Genomic DNA, 13,165 nt, shown 5'->3' on the forward strand with positions numbered 1-13,165 from the left:
GGGGGGGGAGGGGGGGGGCGGGGGGGGGGGGGGGGGGGGGGGGGTTGGAGTTAAAACGATTCTAAGGGTTCACGCACTTTTTGGGAGGAGTGGGGGGGGGTTAGAACGATTCTAAGGGCCCACGCACTTTTGGGGCCCCAAAGTGGTAGTAGTAATGTAATAGAAATTATAAATGTATATACCAAAGAATTACAAATAAAACTAAATTACGACTTATTTCTGCATTTCCAGCAATATTATCTCCCCCCATTCACTGCATTCGTCCCGTCCTAGAGTCACTGAGTGAGATCAGATGGTAAACTGTCAAATTAGAGATGTCTTCAATGCTGGACGATTTGGTCAGTCACACTTTTAAAATGATTGGTTATAATGCGCAGCGCTGTAAATACTAGTCTGTTTCTGGCTCAGCGCCAGCCAGCGAACACAAATTTGAATTTAGCAGCTAATGATGTGTAATCAAACCTGTGTGATTGAATCAAATATAAAAAATATTATTCTGCTATTTTTGTCTTTTGGAAGCTGTATTCAAAATCCAAATCTGAGGGGGCACATGCAGGGGCACCGGTTAGCAAACAAGGAATAGCTGTTAAGCTAATAGTCACATTTAGCTGAGTAAGATCATGATTGAGAAATGTTGGATACTTCTGGAAATGCTGGTGTTATGGGGTATCCTATTTATTATTTTAGGATTTTTTTGTTTGCTCCAGTGAAGCATTTCTATTAATATAACTGATTAAGTAGTCAAACTCATTCCATATCAGCAGAATAGTGTGGTACAGAAAGTCTATGTCCATAGAAAAGGTTCTGAATGAATAATGTTTCTGATACCTAATGGTCAAAAGCAAAAGTAATAGGTCAATATTATTAAATTGATCATTATTAATGATTTTGAATAGCTAGGTTGGCTTGTACACTATATTGCCAAAAGTATTGGGACACCCCCTTCTAATGAACAGGTTTGACTACTTTAGTAACTTCTATGAGTACAAGTCTTAATGTTTAAGCATATAATGATATTCTAGGGAATTGTGTGCTTCTAGTTTTATACCAATAGTTTGAACAGGACCCGTTTCTATTCTAACACAAGCATGCCTCTGTGTATAAGGCCAGGTTAAAAAAAAAGATTGATTCAGTCAGTGTGGAAGAACTTGACTGATCTGCATACATGACTTGTACATACATATGGACAAAAGTATTGGGACACCCCCTTCTTTAGAACAGAAAAGGGCATTTCCAAAACTGTGGCATTCTTGTGTTAGAATAGAAAAGGGTTCTGTTCAAACTATTGGTATAAAATTAGAAGCACACAATTCCCTAGAATATCATTATATGCTTAAACATTAAGATTTGTACTCATGGAAATTACTAAAGTAGTCAAACCTGTTCATTAGAAGTGGGGGTCCCAATACTTTGGGAAATGTAGTGTATGTTTGGTGCGGTAGGGGGCCCAACCTCATATTCTTTCATAGGGCCCAAAATTGCTAGCGGCACCCCTGGGGAAGTGCCCCCTCGGTTTGAATGGGCATGACGCCTCTGGGTTTAGGACTCTTGAATTATCATTAAACCCAACAGTAAAACAACATGGAATTATCGAGGACAAATTTGACAGAGGGTAATAATGGTTGAGTTATTATAATCCAGTATAATATAGTTTAACTAAATTAGAATTACAATCAGTTAAATTATATTATATTATATTATATTGCGTTAAATTAGAATTCAAATCAGTAGAATTTAGTTCACTTTAAGATTCTATACTTTTACTCAAGTACAGGATTTGTGAAATTCATCCAGGACTGCTGTAATTTGGCTGAAGACTGTCAGCTGGTTCAGAGTTTGGGATTACATAAAAGTCAGTCACATTGTTTGTTTTTACAGTTTCGTTTGTTTTATCAGCCAAACCCTATTCAGACCTAATGTTAATGTTTAAAAATATTTTTAAAACATAAAAAAAAAAAAAATCAGCTGCTTCTTTGTTTTAAATATTACAAGACCAGTTTGTCAGCAGCTTCACCACATAAGGCAGAAGACACATTTCTTATATTTCTATAAAGAGACTGAAGTGGTCAACTAAAACTAAAGGATGATGTCAAATATGTGTAGTGCAGTAGACCTGTAATTAGTGGTTCCAAATCCAAATTGAAGCAACAGGGGATCAGTGCTTGACCTGGTTCTAACATCTCTACCCTCTGACTACAGCTATTGTGTGCAAAGCATAAATGTTTACAATAATAGGCTACATCCTAAAAATATAATTAGAAGTACAATTAGCATCAAGCTACACTTGAAAATGTATGTAATTATTAATGTATTTGCTTACCCACTTTAAACCATCATCGAGTGCTTGTAAAAACTTCCAATTGTGATCTATATTTGATTTTGACTAATAAGCAGACACATGCACTCTTTGTATGTTTAATAACGCTACACTGCTAATATCGGTCATAAACATCCTTTATTGCTATAAAAATACCATGAGCTGCATACAAAACACATACAGAAAATATATCGTCATAATCATATGTCTATTTGCTTTCATATTTCATGTGTAGAAAAAGAGTGAAAGTCTTTTACATGCAAGGAGTGCTCATCCCCGGTCCTTGAAACGTGGTCTGCTGTATAGTCAGTTTATGAGACTTTTTCGCATTTGTTCTAACAAGGATGATTTTGAAGCCAAACCCCAGAACTTATATAGTGATTTTAGATCTCGGGGAAATCCTATCAAGTGGCTAGATACTGCATTAGACAAAATTAGATCTTTGCCAGATGATACCAACATGACTTCCAAAAAAAATATGTTTTCTTATGTATTTAAATCTACTTTTAGTCCCTTGAGTCCAGAAACCAAAAAGGCAATCAATAATCATTGGCATATCATAGTGATTGTAATTTGTCAGATCTGTTCACTGATCCACCTCTCTTTGTTTACTCCAGGCCTCCAAATCTACGGGATAAATTGGTGCATGCAGATACCTACATCCCCACTCCTGGGACACTCTCTGATGCCCAGGGAAATTTTCCATGTAAAGGTTGTGTTGCTTAGGTTAGGTTAGGTCAACTTTATTTGTCTCGAAATTTGGCTTGGACAAAGGACGTGCTGCACAAAAAAAGACATAATATATATATATTAAACAAATATACTCAAAGTGCATTACAGTTTAACTAGATGATCTTATGCAGATAATATCCCACCCTAATCCCCCCCACACCCTCAGAATACATTTCCTTTTGATCATTTAAAAATTTAACAGACAACGGGATAAAATAATATTTATACCTATTGTACCTACACAATGGGACCCTAAATCTCCTCCCTGAGTCCATCAGCCTATATTCAAGGTAAAGCACATGCGTATTGTCAGATAAAATACTTCTAGCTTGTCTGCTTATGGCTTGCTAAAACAACTCCTGAGGATTAAAGGGAGCGGGGGTACCCATAATTTTACCCGCTGTAGAATGTAAACAAAAATGGCAAAGATATGCACCCCTGAGGGACGCCAGTACAATACAATACAATACAATACAATACAATTATATTTATATAGCACAGTTTAAAAACAACCGGAGTTGGCCAAAGTGCTTTACAACACTATACCAACAATAGGCAAATTAAAACAGTTGTAAAACAAAATAACACATTAAATATACACAGAATATACACAAGCTGTAATAATGTGTGGCGTTCCTGAGAACAAAGTCAAAGACAGTTTGTCATGGGATATCGAACGGCAACGAAAATAAATAGGTCTTTAGAGTGGATTTAAAAATAGACAAGGTTGGGGCAGTTCTGATATGAGAGGGGAGACTATTCCAAAATTTTGGCCCAACAACAGAAAAGGCATGGTCACCTCTCATTTTTAGCCTTAATCCTAGGAACATGCAGCAAGTCAGAATGAGTAGATCTGAGCGATCTCGACAAAGTATGAGGTTGTAACAACTCGGTTAAGTACAGTGGGGCCAGATTGTGAATAGATTTAAAAACAAACAGCAGAATTTTAAAATCAATTCTGTACTTTACTGGAAGCCAATGAAGTGAGATTAAAACCGGTGTAATAGTCTCATATTTGCACTTTCCAGTTAGAAGCCGAGCTGCTGCATTCTGGACTAACTGCAGACGAGAAACACAAAACTGTGGAACACTAACATACAGAGAATTACAGTAGTCAAGCCTGGATGGACAACAGAAAAGGCATGGTCACCTCTCATTTTTAGCCTTAATCCTAGGAACATGCAGCAAGTCAGAATGAGTAGATCTGAGTGATCTCGACAAAGTATGAGGTTGTAACAACTCGGTTAAGTACAGTGGGGCCAGATTGTGAATAGATTTAAAAACAAACAGCAGAATTTTAAAATCAATTCTGTACTTTACTGGAAGCCAATGAAGTGAGATTAAAACCGGTGTAATAGTCTCATATTTGCACTTTCCAGTTAGAAGCCGAGCTGCTGCATTCTGGACTAACTGCAGACGAGAAACACAAAACTGTGGAACACTAACATACAGAGAATTACAGTAGTCAAGCCTGGATGTAACAAATGTGTGTATTGCTATTTCAAGCTTCTTCAATGATAGAAATGACTTCACTTTGGAGAGAAGCCGGATATAATAAAAACAGGACTTAACAACGGTACTTATCTGCTTGTCAAATTTGAGGTTATTGTCAAACCAAACACCCAGGTTTCTGACACAGGTGGTACTGTATGGTGACAGAGATGTAGTTTCGAAGTCATGTACACTATGATCATTGGGACCAAACATAATGAATTCAGTTTTACTCTCACTGAGGCACAAAAAATTTGTTGCAAGCCAAAGTTTCAGTTCCTTCAGGCAATCCAAAATGGGCTTATTGGCATACTTATTACCATGCTTTAAGGGGATGTAAATTTGGGTGTCATCTGCATATAGATGGAAAGAGACCCCATGTGAGAACAATATCGGACCATGAATCAATCCTTGAGGTACACCAGATCTTAAAAGCATCTCAGAGGAGGAATGATGCCCAATGTTGACGACATATCTCCTATTAGTAAGATATGACCTAAACCACTGTAATACTGTGACCTGTAAACCAACACATGCCTCAAGACGAGATATAAGAATATCATGGTTGACCAGAACGAAGGCAGAGCTAAGGTCTAACAAGACCAGAGCCATAGACTGGCCAGAATCCGTAGTCAACATGACATAATTTAGAACTCTTAAGAGGGCAGACTCCATGCTGTGGCAAGATTTAAAACCAGACTGAAATTTTTCATAAATAGAATTTTGAGACAAATAAGATTGAAGTTGATTTAAAATCGATTATAATACAATTTTCTCTACAATGTTTTATAAAAAAGGCAAATTTGAAATCGGATGAAAGTTAGCCAACAATGTCGAGTCCAAATTGGGTTTTTTAAGATGTGGTCGCACTGTGACAAGTTTGAAGACATGGGGGACAGTCCCAGTTTGGAGACTTTTACTGATAATAGACAACAAGTCAGGACCGACAGTGTCAATAATCTGTCCAAGAAAACGTGATGGAATAACGTCCTGAGGACACATTGTGGGTTTCAGGCTAGACAGAGTTTTGATTAAGGTGTTCAGGTTAACAGACTCGAAAAGAGACCAAGTAGAACCAGAGTATGGAACATCAACCAAATCATATGATGACATTGACACAGTAGACACGATTTGAGAGCTACATACTGCTATGTCAGATAAAGCAGAATTAAACCTCACCTGCTGTGGCCTGTCATACAGAAAATAATGATACCACTTAATTAAAAAAGGATTTATCTTTGCCTGGGCTAACTTACTAAGGAGACTGTGAGGCTATTTTAAGTTAAAAGCTGAACTGAAGTCAATAAAAAGCAGTCTGGCATATGCAGTCGGACATTCAAGATGCTTCAAAATAAGATGCATTATTGTTGCAATGGCATCACTTGTGCTTTGATTTTTTTTGTATAAGCAAGCTGATATTTATCAAGCAATGGCTCCACATCGGTGCATAACTTTTCTAACATAAGCCTCTTAAAAACCTCTTTAAAGGTAAGCCTTTTAAAAACACTTGAGGTGAGTGTCACCGGTCTGTAATCATTATCCTCCCGAGGGCACCCCTTTTTGGGTACCGGGATTATAATGGATTTTTTTCCACAGTACCGGCACAGTATGAGTATCTATAGAAAACTGAAATAATTTATGCCAGGCAGGTGACAACTCCTCAGCAAAGGTTCTAAACACAAACGCGGACATATTATCTGGGCCAGTGACTTTGTTAGTGTGTATAGTTTTAAAAACCTTAGTAACAGCATGTGGTTCAATTAAAATTCTGTCCAAATTCATATCACAAATTACATTCTCTGAAACTGTCATACATTCCTTAACATTGTCCTTATCTGTATCAAAACGCAAATAGAAATTGTTCAGTTCATTGGCCCTAGCAGTTTCATTTAGGGCAGACAGTGGCTTCCTTTTTGTGTCCATATTGGTCATCTGTTTGATTGAATTCCACAGTTTATTTGTATTAGATATAGACAAGTCCTGTTCTGCTCGCTCCTTAAACCGGTACCGGGCCTCTCTCATTTGGAAATTGAGCTCCGTTTGAGCCTCACGAACACCTGCCAAGTCGCCAGATTTAAAGGCATCTCTCTTTCTCCTGATACATTCCCAGATACCTTCAGTAATATACAGTTTATTATTTGGTTATTGCTTAACAATTTTCTGGGGGATAATAGAGTCGACTCAAAAAGAAATGTAGTCTGTGATTGATTCCGCTGCACTATCAATGCCTTTGTCCTCAAAGAAGACGTCCCAGTCCGTACAGAGAAAGCAGCCTTTCAGTTCCTCTTTTTTCCCTTGTCCAGACCTTCACAGTTTGCATTTCAGGTTTACAGGTCTTAAAAACTAACCGGTAAGTTGGAAGCAGGTAGATGAAATTATGATAGGAGTTACAGAGGGGTGGTCTAGTTTTGGCTATATAGCAGTGGTGGGCCATCAGGGCCAGCAAAGCCTTCTCTGCTGGCCTAAACGTTTTAATATATTTTTCCATGAATGTGTATTAAATTATTTCCAATAGTCTATTCTCTTCAGTTCATAGCTTTTCTCTTGGTTGCACTGCTTCCAGCAGTGTATGTTTAAATTAGAGCTTTAATCCAATCATATTTCAGCAATCGTGTTGCCAGGGTCAAAGAAATCTGCCTTAAGGCCTTCAGAATCAACAGTGCAGGCATCCGTTATCTTAAATCAATGGCAATGAAACTGTTGCGTTAACCAATCAGATTTTGAGTTGGCAACACCAGGGCCATCTAGCTGGCTAACGATAACGTCAGCATTTTCTCCTCCATTGATTGGATGGTCAGCGTACTAGCTAGCAAACAGCATCACTGTAAATCATTTTATTAAAACTTAGTAAAACATTTATTACTGTTTCTCAGGTTTAGATTTGCATTTTGCATTTTGAAAAAATATTTGCCTACTATATTTAGTCAATCTAAAAACAGCAGTCCTAATGTCTGCGAAAAACAACCACACACCTCCTCGGCAGCGGCTCTGTGAAAGACTCGTGAAGATGAAAAACCACTCGAGTATGGTAGGTTCATTTTCATTTTTGACTCTTTTATCGCTTGATGCGTTGTATGCTGATGTTATTTGCACAATATAAAGCAAGGTTTAAGTTTCCGTAAGAATATCTCAGTTTCCCGAGTGGAGCTGTATTAACCAGACTTTTCCTGGCAGAGGCAGAATGATGTGTTGCGCAATTGTTAATTGGGTTTCTTTCTTTAGTAATGGCATTCATTCTCGCTACATAAGATACCTGTCTGTTATGTAGTGCCCTGTTACACTGCATTACTGTGTAATATTTATGGTTTCTATAGCCGTGGCATCATTATGATGGTATGAAGCGATGGATTAATTCATGAAGGACGCCACTGAAGGTCTAGGTGTAAAATGCACGGCCCGCCACTGCTATATAGGCATCCCTGATATTACCATAGCACTTGTCAAGGATATTATTATTCCTAGTGCTGCACTTCACATACTGATAAAACCTGGGCAGTGTTTTAGTCAGGCTACAATGATCAAAATCGCTGAGTATCAGCATAGGTGCATCAGGTTTACTCTGGAGAAGGTGGTGAACACAGTCCGTAATCTGTTTAGCTCCTCTATTGGCATTCCCACTTGGTGGAATATATACAAGACACACAAAGATGTTAGTGGATTCCCTAGGCAGGAAATGTGGTTGCAGGGTAACACACAGCAGTTTGAGATCAAAATTGCATATTTTCTCTCTAATTGCAAAATTACGACACCAACTGACTCTTATATAAATACACACACCTCCTCCCTTAGTTTTACCTAAGTTTGCATCTCTGTCCAGTCGTACATGGGAAAAACCCTCAATTTGTATAAGATTGTCAGGCACATTATTCCCAAACCATGTTTCAGTAAAAGCCATTAGACCAGAATTCATAGCAGGCTCCCACCTGCTGGCGTAGGTCATCCAGCTTATTTTTTAAAGAGCGAGAGTTGCAGAGAATCATAGGCAGCAGCGGCAGTCTTTTTGCTCTCCGAACCCGCTGCCTGATGCTGCCCCTCCACCCTCTCTTCCTGGCTTTCCCACGACGGCAGAGGTCTGGGCCTTCGGGACACCGAAGTAGCTCCCGGGGCACGTCGTTGACCGATGAGCTTTGTAAAAATCGACGCGTTTCAGAAAGGTGGGGCATAGAGGAGAAACAATAATGTACAGTATGTGGAAAATAAAGTGTTTTTTTTTTTTTTACTTTAAACGCATAAACACATTTCATTACACCAAATACACAAAATAATGTTCTTTTTAGCAGCATCATATGACCCCTTTAAATTAAACCTAATTGTATCAAACTACTCCAATTAGTTATTTTAGGAGTTTAAATGTTTTTTTTATATTAATAATTTTGTCCTGCTCAGACTTGTATTGGACAATGTTTAAATGACATCAGACTTCTCAATTTTAGGAGATTAAGGCCTGGTTTCACAGACAGGGTTTAGGTTAACCCAGGATTAGGCCATAGTTCAATTAGGACATTTAAGTAGCTTTTATAAATGTGCCTTAGATAAATGCACTACTGATGTGCATCTTGAGACAAATCAATGGCACTGACAGATTTTAAGATCAGTCAGTGCAAGTTTCTTTCAGTTAAAACATCCCAGACATGCTTTTTAGTCTGGGACTAGGCTTAAGCCTTGTCTGTGAAATGGGGGGTATATGTTTATTTTGTCCTCCACAGTTTACTATTTTGTTAAAGTTTAAAGGGTTAGTTCACCCAAAACTGAAAATTCTGTCATTAATTACTCACCCTCATTTCGTTTCAAACCTGTAAGACCTTCGTTCATCTTCGGAACACAAATTAAGATATTTTTGATGAAATCTGAGAGCTGTCTGACCCTGCATAGACAGCAACGCAACTGAAATGTTCCCAAGTCCAGAAACGTAGCAAGGAGACCTGTAAAATAATCCATGTGACATAAGTGGTTCATGCGCAATTATACGAAGCTACGAGAATACTTTTTGTGTGCAAAAAAAAAAAAAAAAAGACTTATTCAACAATTTGTCTCCTCCGCATCACCCTGGTACTATTTTGGAGAGTATCAGCTAGACGTAAACAACATATGCTGTTCTGTGTCAGCTGCGTCACACGGATACGCTGTTTTTGTTCAGATCAAATCACAACAACATAGGAAACAGATCCGGCGTGACACAGCTGACACAGAACAGCATACTTTGTTTACGTCCAGCTGATACGAGCATGTGGCGGCACTGACCAAGATCCGGCATAATGATGTCATCACGCCGGATCTGGGTCAGCGCGGCGTCGCCACACGCTCGCGTCATTGTACTGTCGTGAACGCGCATCCACAAGTGACGCAGTAGAGACAAAAATGTGGAATAAAGTTGTTATTCTTGTTTTCTTTGCACAAAAAAAGTATTCTCGTAGCTTCGTAACTTTACAGTTGAACTACTGATGTCACACGGACTACTTTGTCGATCATCTTAGTACTTTTCTGGACCTTGAACGTGGTAGTTATCTTGCTGTCTATGGGAGGGTCAGAGAGCTCTCAGATTTCATCAAAAATATCTTAAATTGTGTTCCGAAGATGAACGAAGGTCTTACGGGTTTGGAACAACACGAGGGTGAGTAATTAATGACAGAATTTTCATTTTTGGGTGAACTAACACTTTAACTTTCACCACAGGAAAGCTCACAGGAATGATATATGGCCAGATTTTTCATGCAATCATGCATTTCCTCATAACACAACAGAGCTAAACTGGGCTATTGCTGGCATGCAGTTCACCATAAAGATGCATTTAAATTAAGCGATGTACAGAATATCTCGTTTTTAAGCCACTTGAAACTTTTTTTTTTGAATGTGTTGATTAGCACAGCACAAATCATATTTTATTCCAAATCATAACTCCAATATTCTAAGAAGAACATTTAGATCCGCATTACTAAATGAATGCATTAGATTTTTTTTTATAACACAATATAAAAAAATGGCACCAACCAAATATCACTTGACATGAGGCTTGTTCGGGTTGCATCGGCGCTGCGCAGAACGATCGGTATATGACATCAAAGTACTGCGAGAACCCTAATAGAGCAGATGACTCGATCTTTAGGCTTGTTTGAGATGCGCCTCGCCTCGCCTGAAATGAAGGCGAGAGTATGCGGCTGCAGTGAGGGGAGGAGTGAAATAAGCGCAGTCAAGACGGACAGTTCTGACCTCTCGAAGGGAACAGATACCAACGAGATCAAAGGCAGATATCTCGTTATTCTCACTTAAATGCTGTGTTGCTAATAAACACGATATAATTTCAGTTCTGTTGCTTTTATATGAACATAAATATGATGAACAAGACACTCAAAGTGCTTGCTATTTAATTCCATATGAAAGGTGTATTTATCATCCATTTTTACTTTAATACAAACATGTATTTTAGATTTTTATAGAAATATGACAACGATCACATATCTCACACAGAGATCGCACTGTCATAGTGTTTGGGAACATTCATCCATAATTTAAATACATAATCATATTAAATTCAGATCAAAATAAAATATTTTAGAAGAGAACCGCAGCATCATAGTTGTCTGAACCAATGAGCATTAAGCTGTGTCGTCAGTCAGTCGTTTCCCATCATGCTTTTGATCAGCGCAGTCGGTGGAGAGCAACTGTGCTCGACTGCACAATCCGACACAGCCGCCTCGCCGTCGCCAGAGTTTTTTGGCACATGTCAGCATGACATCAGAGCAAGTCGGACGTAACTGGGACACTTTTCTAACCGGCATGCATCTCGCGGTGATCGGTTCTGCGCAGATTTTGCTCATCTCAAACAAACCTAAAGACAGTTTTAAGTAGCAGTCTATTCAAGCCATTGAATAAAAGAATAAAAAATAAAATTTGTAGTTTATATTTAAAAATTCTGACTTTTTTCTTGCAATTCCGAGATTATATCTCACAATTCTGGTAAGAAAAATCAACTCTTCATTCTTTCTTTTTAGTTTATAATCCCACACTTCTGAATTTTTTCCCTCAGAATTGACAAACTCGCAATTGTTGCCTTGAATAAAGTTATAAAGTCCGAACTAGGAGATATAAACTTGCATTTGCAAGAAAAAAAGTCAGAATTGTTATATAAAATAGGTAAATGTTATGTAAAATGTTATAGGTTGAAATAGTATTTCATGCATGTATTTCAACTGTATGGCTAATACAATATGTCCCCTATATTAATATTATATAGACCTATTGTTTAAATCAAATTTATGCTTTAAAATACAGTAATCATAGCAGGTTTCATCCATAGTCTGTCCGTTTAAACGGCTGCGTTTTGCTTCAAATGGCGTCTTTGACGACAGTATTATATAAAAATTATTTGCAGTCCGATTCTGACATCCAAAGGCACAATATATTTTTTTTCTCTTATTCCATGGATTTTACACGTTTCCCTCCACTTGTTCCCTGTGTTTTTCTGCCACCACTATGCGTGTGCAGCTCCAAGTGACTTAACTGTGACGTCTACTCCAAATTGGTCTATAAGCCATTAGAGGTTGCCATGACAACTGATTGGTCTGAGATAATAATCTAGTAAACTGTGATTGGTGAGCGGTAGAGGCAGGCACTATAAAAAGACAGTTAAGGGTTTAATAATAAAGCTACATAGTTGGGTAAAAGGTTTTTTTTTTTTTTTTTTTACACTTCTTGTAGTTGTTGTGCTGAGGGCAGTTGATGGTAGTTTTGGCTTCATATGGATACTACTACCATGCGATTTGTAAGGTATTTTTATTTTATGGGTTTCCTAGTTATTTTTTTCTAAGATTTACTAAAATATAATTATTTTTAAAAAGAGGGGGAGGGTTTGCAGTTACTAACATTAAGTGTTTTACAGTTTTTCTTTGGCAGTGTTTTTAAGCCTTGGTGTTCATGACAGCATTTGGACTGGTACGTTTTAGTTTTTAGAAATGTATGTCATTGAACTTTGTCAACATCCTCTTTGTGATGCCTCTTGTCTTTTTGTTACAGTTGATGGCTATAGCTTTGTCAGCAATGCAGGCAATCCTGGATATTATAACCCTGATATCCCAAAAGATGGTCGACCCATGCAGGATGATGTTAAACTACAAAGTTTTTACACCGGGTATGGCCCAGGATATGTTGCTGGAACAATCAGGCCTCGGAGTTCTAAGAATATAATTTATAGTGCTGCAGTTAAGGGAGGCTATGGTTCTGGAAGCTACAATTCTCAGATTGGTTCTTCAGGTGGTCCAGTGACTAGTGGAAGTTCTGGTTCAGATACTAGAAGCCAGCTTCAGGGCTCTCGACTTGCTTCAGTCGGAAGTGGTAGTCTTGTGGGTAGTGCAGCAGGTATGGGCATGTCAGGGTATGGTGTAAGTCGGTCAGTTAGCGTTCAAGGCTCTGACACTATCCGTTCTTCCATGGTCTTGATGCCATTGCAAAGTAGTGATTCTGTTCCTAATGCAGAGCAGCTAAATTACCAAATTCCTCTGCAGACCAGCAATAACTCTGTGGCAGAGCCCGGCTGTCATCAGCTAGTGCAGACAATCTCCCAGTCCAGCAGTCAGCAATCGGCACAAGCCAGCTCTGGAACCATGGCCCAGTTTAGCACCCTACAGTTAA

General features: G+C 38.4%; 1 protein-coding gene and 1 long non-coding RNA gene across 5 annotated transcripts in view; both read left to right on the top strand.

Moving 5' to 3' along the window:
* LOC107555729 (paternally-expressed gene 3 protein-like) overlaps window positions 1-13,165 on the top strand; it is a 38,522-nt gene that overhangs the window by 23,736 nt on the left and 1,621 nt on the right. The window lies entirely within an intron of this gene.
* On the top strand, window positions 2,399-12,586 carry LOC107555838 (uncharacterized). Its single transcript, XR_001605210.1, has 3 exons — window positions 2,399-2,409; window positions 12,376-12,469; window positions 12,551-12,586. It is a non-coding gene; the product is annotated as an uncharacterized lncRNA (long non-coding RNA).

The sequence above is a fragment of the Sinocyclocheilus grahami genome, unplaced genomic scaffold, assembly GCF_001515645.1.
Source record: "Sinocyclocheilus grahami isolate Dianchi unplaced genomic scaffold, SAMN03320097.WGS_v1.1 scaffold20.1, whole genome shotgun sequence".
Lineage (NCBI taxonomy): Eukaryota > Metazoa > Chordata > Actinopteri > Cypriniformes > Cyprinidae > Sinocyclocheilus > Sinocyclocheilus grahami.